Source organism: Pinus tabuliformis, chromosome 9 (genome assembly GCF_031772625.1).
Source record: "Pinus tabuliformis cultivar Carrire ecotype Pingquan chromosome 9, CPIR1, whole genome shotgun sequence".
NCBI lineage: Eukaryota > Viridiplantae > Streptophyta > Pinopsida > Pinales > Pinaceae > Pinus > Pinus tabuliformis.
The window spans coordinates 1,079,413,548-1,079,423,333 of record NC_142307.1 but is presented as its reverse complement, the minus strand read 5'-3'; positions in this window follow the sequence as shown (position 1 = coordinate 1,079,423,333).

Below are 9,786 nucleotides of genomic sequence, written 5' to 3'. Positions count from 1 at the left end.
ATTATCTTTTTTAAATGTGTATTTATAAAATAGAACACTAATCCTTATTTTTTTATTTTTCAATAATTTAGAGAAGAGATCTATGAAAGATAGATTTACTAGGAAAGATTTTGGAATTAATAGATCTTTTTGAAGAGTCAAATTTGTAAGGGACCATTGTAGGTCACATACAAATCTACTTAGGAGAAATTCCAAGTATGTGACTTCATCTATTGATCATATTAATATTTCTCCTACTTGATTCAAATATTTTTTTAGCGTATTCTCAAAAAATAGAAAGGCTTCATAGTTATCTTCATGACTGAAAACCTTAGCTTTCTTATTGTTTCTCTTTGTTTCTCCCTCTATATTCCACAAGAATATTTTTTCCTTTTCAACAAAAGACTTTTTATAAGGCTCTTTACTTGTATATGGGATATTTGGTATCCAATGCAAAGGGATCACTTATCACATTGGATCTCAAACCTTGTTGTTGTCAGTTTTATGTTAAAAAATGTGTTCATGGTTCAAAGTGCACATTGTATAAATATAGCACACTAGCATGTATGTTTGTATCAACAACATTGCTTAGTGTAAAATGTAAATAATATTGTTTTTAATACAAAAAATATCATGTTTAATCTTCTTCATGCGTTCGATGTTACACAATAAATAGTAATGAAGCAATGATGTGTGTATTAGTTTAAAGAGCTCCATATGAAGATAACAATTTCAAAAGAAAATGATTTTGAATTTGTAGCAACATGGTATTTTATTATGTTCAATTAACTCTTATTTTTCAAAAAATTTATTTCATAATTTCTATATCTAATGGTTCCCAGCTTTTTTTTTTATAGAAGATGGTCAATAGAAGTTCAAGGAAAACGACTTATTGCAAAAAACACATTGGAATTTTATCTCAACAAGAGAAAAAAAGAAATTTCTTTAAGTTTTACTTAAGAATATATATATTTGAATTATATGTATCTTAAATTAATAATGTGTATTGATTAATGCATGTCATGTAGAGTAAAACTTGTACACACTCTATAAGATTGTTCACAATCTAAGTTCAAAACAACGTAAAATATTTATGGAAATATTGCAAAGAGAGAAATTAAATGGATCAAAAAGAGCATAAATTTTTTCTTTCATTTTTTTTACTGAAAAGGAATTTCTTAATATTAATATATCATTTGTTTTAAACACTCAATTTCACATTTTTAAAATATTGTATAAACATCAATAATGAGGGAATGGAATCTTGTCCTAAGAAAACAAAAACATGAAGGATATAAATAATGATGACATGGTCCTTTGTCCATATGCAATGGTGTTGTGAGTTAATGAAGGGGGAGGGGGGAAGGTACAAGCTTATGGTAGGGATATAATGGAAATAACATATTAGCATAATTTCTTATTATAACTCAAAAATCAATCTATTGACTCAAAGAATTGTGCTATATTTAAACTACAAGAAGTATTTCATTAGTAATGGTCAATGAGTTGTAATACTTGCAATAGAAAATACTTATAATAACAAAAGTAATTATTTAAAAAACATTATTATTAAACATAGTTTTTTTATAATGTGTCCCAAAATTATCAAATTATATATATATTCCAAGGGAAAATGTATTTGTAGGGATGTCCAAAAAGGTGTATAAGGAGATGATAAAATAAATGACCATAATTTCATCATGAAAGGTCTCATCCTAACAACAATGTGCATTAGAGATATGTGATGATGGATTTATTCTTGTATGTACATCGAATTTAATTATTGCATGAAATACTAATTTTCAATTATTTTGTTGTAGAAAAGAAAATAAAATGGAATCCATTCAACATATAAGATAGGATGAGAAGGAAAAAGAAGGTTGATCACAAAGTTTGTGAGCACTTACAATTTTCGACCTTACTTAAGATTTGATAATTGTTATAATATATACATGTAAATAATTAATTTACATTTTTCCATGGATGTCTTTTAGTAGATGCTAACATACAAAAAAGAGAAAACCAAATAATTGATCAACATTGGGTTATGGGTTGTGTGTATATGTTGAAGTATTAAGGATGAATTGAACAATTTGTAAGTGGCTATGTTGTTTAAATTCCCTTGTTTTATAATTGATGGAACAACAAGAAATCTTTATATTAATTATATCTATATATTTTCATGAAATATTAAAAATGTAGGAAACAAAGTATGGAGTGGAGTCAATAGAAAATATTTTGAGAGACAATATGGAGTGCAACTTCAAAGGAATGTGTGTTGTTTATGGAAAAATCATTACTATGGTACACTTTTTTATTATGCAATCATAAATGTATATTCTACTATATAAATGTAGATATACTTACTTTATTTCTATGTTTGTAGATGGAACATAGAGAGGAAGGACGCCAAAAACAAGCTAATTAATAAAATATTAGGTTAAATAACCCAAGTACAATGTCATCTACAAGGTGATGAGGAAATTAGCCATACATGCAGATCGAGCAACGATATCAATTCAAATGATAAATGAAAATCAATATAATTGAATGTTACTGCAAGTACTATGTTTTAAAATATCCATTTGTGGAAATCAAGTATTTTGTTTTATGTATTTGACATAATGTCTCAATCATATGCCAATAGGTTACCAATAAATGTAACAATTACATATTGGAGACATGTTCATTATTGTGGAACTTTACATTGTCTCATTTTTTTATGGCAATGGGTCTATAATAAAATGAGTTTCTTATTTTATATCATTTTCCAATGTTTTAAAAGGTTGCACATTGTTGATTAATTAATATATGGATGATTTACACTCTTACAAATAACAAAGGTACAATCGATTGAATAATAAATTAATGCAATCATTATATCAAAACATAATATTTGAAATATAAAAATTAATATTATTATAAAAAAATACATAATATTTGAAATATAAAAATTAATATTATTATAAAAAATACTTGATTTTGAGATGATTAGTTAAACTTTTGTAATAGAAAGAAACTAATTAAAGTAATACATATTATTACATTGTATTTTCTGAAGTCGCTAGATAATGCCATAAAAATTAACACTAACATGTTTTTGTGAGTCATTAGTGCATATTCATTCATTACCACGCTAGTGTTAAAAATTGCGAAATAAATATTATTACTGTGAACAACATAGCATACAATTACATTCATTGTTTCAAATATTATGATGTGCATGATAATACTACACATTAATACATTAAATATAATATATGCACCAGTGTTTAGTAACAAAGAATGACACTAACATCTCACCTCAAATGTACAAATTTCATGTCCTTCAAGTGCACATTGTAATATAATATAGGCATTGGTGCATTTATATGTACAATACAAAGCTAAACACCTTTGGTGCTATATTCAGATATATGAGCACAAACAAAAAAGAACAAAACGATGTGTACAAATAATAGGTGCACTAGTGTGCCATAAAACAAAAAGACTATTGGTGTGCAACATTTATATGTGTGTCAAATAATAAAAAAGATAGAACCGACACATAATAATTATATGAGAACCGATGCATTTAGTTTTATATATGTTGTGGTTTGTGTTACCACTATGAGAATTGAAACAAACAAACTCCACTAAAACAATTTCTCGACCAAAATATTTTAGTTATAACTTATAGGGAACATCTATTAAAACCTTTGTGATGAATGATGAAGGTTTTAGCAGGCTTTTTCAAAAAACCTTTTAGAATTTTGTAATATTGAAAAACTATGCTACAATGTGTTTTTTATATAGTGTAAATGTTTCAGAAATTTATATATGTACACTAAAATTAATGTATTTATTTTATTATACATGTATTTATTTTAATGTATATTTTTCATCATTCAACATTGTTATTTTATTTCTATTCAATTTCTTCCTAATATAATTCTTGATGTATACTTCTGAATAATACATTTTATATTTTCAACAAAAAGAGGAAACTCAATGAATTTAAAATGATCAAATTCATCTTGGACGAAGAATGAGTATGGATTTATCTTCTCCAATGTTTATTATAGTGACAAATTTGTAAATGATCAACATTATATATGTGTTTATGGTTAACCTGATCATTTGAAATTTGCTCACTTTTTTTAAAAGGATGAATGTTTATATCTATATATCTATATATATATATATACATATATATATAAACTAAAAAAGATAGATTGACATAGATCCTTATTAATAATTCTCTTTATACTTCCAACCAAGTGAGGAAAGTGAGTAAATTTCAAATCATCAAATTAATTTTAAACATGCATCATGTTATCATTGCAAATTTTGCGTGATGACTCATTTGCATTGCAAGATAGTTTTGCACCTTGAGATATTTGATCCCAATAAGCACTTATAGATCATCAGTTTAGAAATATATAATATTTATAACAAATAACAAAAGAGCCCTCTATGCCATGAATCCTGACAAATCCCCTGGCCCTGATGGCTTTTCTACCTCTTTCCTCCAAACCTGCTGGCACATAGTGGGGAAAAACATATATAAAATGGTCCTAAAATCGCAGGCTTGCCAGAAATTAGGAGGAAGTACCAACTCCTCTTTCCTAGCACTCATCCCCAAGGAAAAGGGAGCCGATTCCTTCAATAGGTTTCGCCCTATATCCCTGTGCAACATTGGCTATAAACTGATCACAAAAGTTATTGCTAATAGGCTTAGGCATATTCTTCCTAAAGTCATTCCGGAGAATAAAGGAGGCTTCATCCATGGAAGGCATTTAGTGGACAATTTCACACTTGTCCAAGAGGCAATTCTATCAAGTTAGACGCAAGGAACAAGGTATGGCAATCAAACTGGACCTAGCAAATGCCTTTGACCGAGTTAATCATAGTTTTCTTTTGAATGTCTTGAAAAAATTTGGTTTTGGGGTGAGATTCATCAATTGGATCTGGGCCTGCATCTCGGAACCATGGATCGCCCCATTAATCAATGGTAGATCTGCAGGTTTCTTCAAAGCTACAAGAGGGTTAAGACAGGGTTGCCCCATGTCTCCCCTGCTGTTTGTAATCCAAGCTTTAGTTCTCAGTTTCCATCTAAACAATCAAATGCAAGAGCAGGAGATATCAGGGATATCCATAGCAAGGGGGGTCCAAAACATAAGTGACGCATTATTTGCAGATGACACCCTGCTGCTTGGGACAGCTTCGATCCACTCGGCCAGAAGATTTAAAGAGGCGCTCGATGAGTACTGCATGGAGTCTAGTAGCAGCCTCAACAAGGGTAAGTGCCACACTTACTGCTGGAATACCCTGCCCTCTTTGATCAACTCCATCTCCAGATGCCTAGGATTCGCATCTTCCTCATAATGGATGTCGTTCTAGTATCTGGGGCTGCCCATCTTCCTCAAACGAGCCCACAGTAGGGACTGGATGCCTCAGGTAGAAAAATTTAAAAGTAAACTCCAGGCATGGGGAGTTAATTAGTTAAATATGGCAGGTAAGACAGTTCTCATTAAAGCAGTCCTTAGCAGCCTCCCGTTATTCCAGTTTTCTGTGCTTCTGGCGCCCAAGGGTATACTCCAGAAAATGGAACAATATATCATAAATTTCTTTTGGAAATGGGGTAAACACAATGAGAAAAGATTCCAGCTTGTCAAATGGGAGACTGTTCTCAAGCCTAAGATGGAGGGAGGGCTCAATTTCAAAAAACTCCTTCATCAGAACATAGCAATGGGAGCTAAACTTCTATGGAGACTAATTGCGCCTAAGCCAGGCTGGGCACAGATAGCTCTCTGGCGAAAATATCTCAAAGGCGCAAGACTAAGATGCTTAGACGGACCCCTGCCTCAAGGAAACACGCCTTTCGTCAAACTCTGTTCCAAAGTCGCCCCCTTGATTCAATCAAAAGCCTATTGGATTCCCGGAAATGGTAAAATTTAATTTATGGAAGGACCGGATCATGGATCGAGAACCTATTGGAGAAAGTCCAAATCTAAAATCGTTGAAGGATTGGTTGGTGGCTGCAGGGAAGAACAAATTGTGGGACATCTCCACTTGGAATGGCGCGTAGTGGGCGAGCTGGAGCCTGCTAGATCTGCCCTTAGACCTGCATCAAGAAGCCGCCCACCTCCGCGATCTTCTGAATGGCATAGCACCCACACGAGTTAACAAGAAGGACAGGCGAGGATGGGGCGATCATTCGACTGGTTATACAGTCGCCCAAGGATATGCGTGCCTAGACGCAATTACAAACGCGCCCATTGACCCGGCCCCGTGGAAAGAAGTATGGGGCAATCCCACGCTGCCAAAAATCGATATCTTCTGCTGGATACTATGCCACAGGAAAATACTAACTGAAGATAAACTTCAAAGGCGCAGTTTCTACGGACCATCCAGGTGCTCATTGTGCCATAACTCTGAGGAAAGCACCACACATCTGATTCTTAATTCAAATTCTCAATTCAGGTCTGGAGAGAACTGATGGAGTATTGGAACCCCAAATTCGAGCTTCCAGCGACCATATTAGACCTATTTGCCACCTGGAAAACTTGCTATCCTGGACCCCCTCCCAAAAACAAAGGGATCAAAGCGGCCTGGGCATCATTGCTAAAAATTTGCTGCTGGCAGCTATGGCTTGAGCGCAACAGCATAATCTTCAGGAACCTCCATCACAATGCCAAGACGGTGGTGACCAAGGTAAAATCCCAAATAAAAGAATGTCTGGGAGGTCACATATATGACTCCAACCTTACCCAGTTAGACAGAGATTGGGGGTCCTCCTTGAACCTGAATTTCCAAAAAAATATCAGAAGCATGGCTCCTCCAGAGGAATGGCAAATAAGGGGAAAAGACAGAGAGGACTTTCAAAACTGGATTCTCAACCAGAGGATACACTCCCTCTTCTTTGACAGTGCAGCAAAAGGTAACCCGGGCAGTGCTGGAGCAGGGGGAGTAATTAAAAGCATAGATGGTGCAGAGATCCTCCATTTTTCCTGGGGATTAGGAATCAACTCCAGCATCCAAGCTGAAGCATTTGCCCTCTTCCAAGGACTCAAGCAACTTCAGAATCTGGAAATCAAGGAGGCCAATATCCTGGGGGACTCTAAAGTGATCATAAAACTTATGGTGACTAGCTCCATTCCACGGGATTTAAGATTAGCAAGACTGATCCATAGAATCAGAGGAATGGCAAAGATGTTTCAAAATCTGAAATTCTTTCACGCGCTGAGAGACAACAACAAAGAGGCAGATCTTGAAGCCAATAAAGCTGCTCAGCTATCGGCTGGGACATTGAAAAGATATGGGGAAGAAGCATGGGTTCCAATTCCTTAAAGCATTTCAAAAGATGTTTTTTTGCTTAATTCTAAAGCTGTTTGTATGTATATTTAAACTGGGGCAAATAGGAAATAAAAGCGCAATTGCTGATTCCAAATGGAAGCGGACAGCAAGGCTAAAAGAATCTCAGAAGGAAGAATCCAATTGGATAGTGCCCATACCTATTGTATTCAGAAGGCTGGTATTTAGACCAACTCATTAATACAATTCATAACCGTTCCTGTTAAAAAAAAACAATATTAGTATAAAATATTCGTTGAATATAAATAGAAATAGAAATAATAATATTTTTTTTAGTATATATAAGAAATATATATATATATATATATATATATATATAGAAATATATATATATATATATATATATATATATATATATATATATATATATATATATATATATATATATATATGACATTATTCCACAAGCCCTTGAAATCAAGAAAATCCCTAGCCCTTGAAATCGAGAAAAACCCTAATAAATTTAATGGAGAGGATGGTTACAGGGCTCAGTCAATCTTGGAAACCCATTATCCACCAGCTCATCCATTGACCCTAGTTCCCCCTGTTTTTCGTCTCCTCCCTCCTAAGTCTCATTTCTCTCTTTATTTCTCATTGTTGGCCTCATAATCCTATAATTGCTCCTATAAATACCCTCTCCATCACTAGTTTACTTACAATGCTCTCTTTGGTCCTTGATGATGGATGGAGTCACCATCTGAAACGTTAAAGGGATTCAACCACATTACACAATGAATATAGAAACATCAAACAATATGTTTAACTATGAAAGTCTCAAATCACTCATCTCGAATCTCTACAAAGAGACATATCTCAAAGAGATAGGATGTTTTGAGAAGCTGCACATCACAAGATGTTGACTTAGCCTTTCTCCAGCGATGCGGAGACGATGGAATCTTACCATCTTTCACCCGTCTCCATTATCGGAAAAAAAGAGCAGTTCTGGAAAAAATATTAGATAAAACTAGCAGGGCCATCCTCTATGTAGAATACTAAACTAGCTTCTTGTATTCGTCATGATATCTTGAATATTATTGATCGTCACTTGTTTGATTCGGCTTTCTCAGCATTTCAATCTTCCTTTGTATCTCAAATCAGAAAATTTGATCGTCTTCTTTCCTCACGTCGCAACGTTGTTCTGAGCTCCTATCAATCTCTCATATTGAACCCTCCTCCCCCTCATCTTCCACCACCTCGGATCCGCAAAACTCAATCCCGCTCTACTCGCTGACCCCTAGCATCCAACCCAACCCGCTCGCTAACCTGGTGAACATGCAAAAGCAGTCTTCCTCGTATCGCTCACCATCACCCTCTATGCATCTGTCTGCCACCAAATCTCCCTCACCCCTGCGTAATGCTCCCTCAAGCCCCTTCAACCTTCCGTTGCATCGCTCATCTGCATCTATCGACTTGTTGGACCTTTCTGCTAGCTCGTCGATTCATCGACTGATCCTAAACTCTGCACCAAGGAGCCATGGCTCTGGCTCCCCCCGCCCCCGATCCTCTGAGTTTGCCTCTACAGCGCGCCTCACCTTCTGATAACATGACAATTTCCAGTGCCTCAACCTCGACTCCATCACACCAGTAGACCCCCATCCATCGTTGCACATCACGACATTCAACCCTCCCCGACCTATCCCGTGTCTCACCACGGCCTCCGTTCCCTCTCCTCCAAACCTGACCCCAATCTTGCAGCAGCCGGTCGATAATTCCCCTTCAGCGTTATTTTATGCCAGCCAGCTCCCTATGGATCTTGTCTCCCACCTTCCCATGTCGAATTCAGATCTCACTTATTTGAATCCTTCATATTCCGTTGATCCCCCATTTAATCTATTGGAACCGATTTCGCTTTTCAATTCAACGCTTATTAATTCAATTGAACTCAAGTCTAATAAAAATGTCTCAAATCCACATTCTAACTTGAGTCATTTAAATTCTGAAAGTGATAATCCCCCTTTCAATTCCCTTAAATAATTATGATCATTCATCTTCCCCTCGTCATAAAAATTCCTCCTCTTAATTTCTCCAATCCACATTCCAACTTGAGTCATTTTAATTCTAAATGTGGTAATCTTCCCATTTCGAATCCCATTAATAATTATGATTCGCCCCGCCCCACACTTCGATTTAATCATTCATCTCCCTCTCGTCATAATCATTCTTCTTCTCTTAATGTCAATCTCTTGATTTCATCTCCCCCTCGACAACTTAATTGTTCTTCTCTTATTTTTAACTCAATTAGCACGTTGGATAACCAGCTCACTAACCTAGCTTTAAAGGCTAAGTCCTCTATTGCCCCCCCTTCCTCCGCCTCAACCTTTCCTAGACTCCCTTCTGTTGTAAACCTCTCCCCTCTCATCCTTGATCCCCCCACCCTTCATCTCCTTGAATAGGGTTTCAATTTTTCTTTAGCTCTGCACAAGATCCCTGTTGAAGAGATCCTTTTCTCCA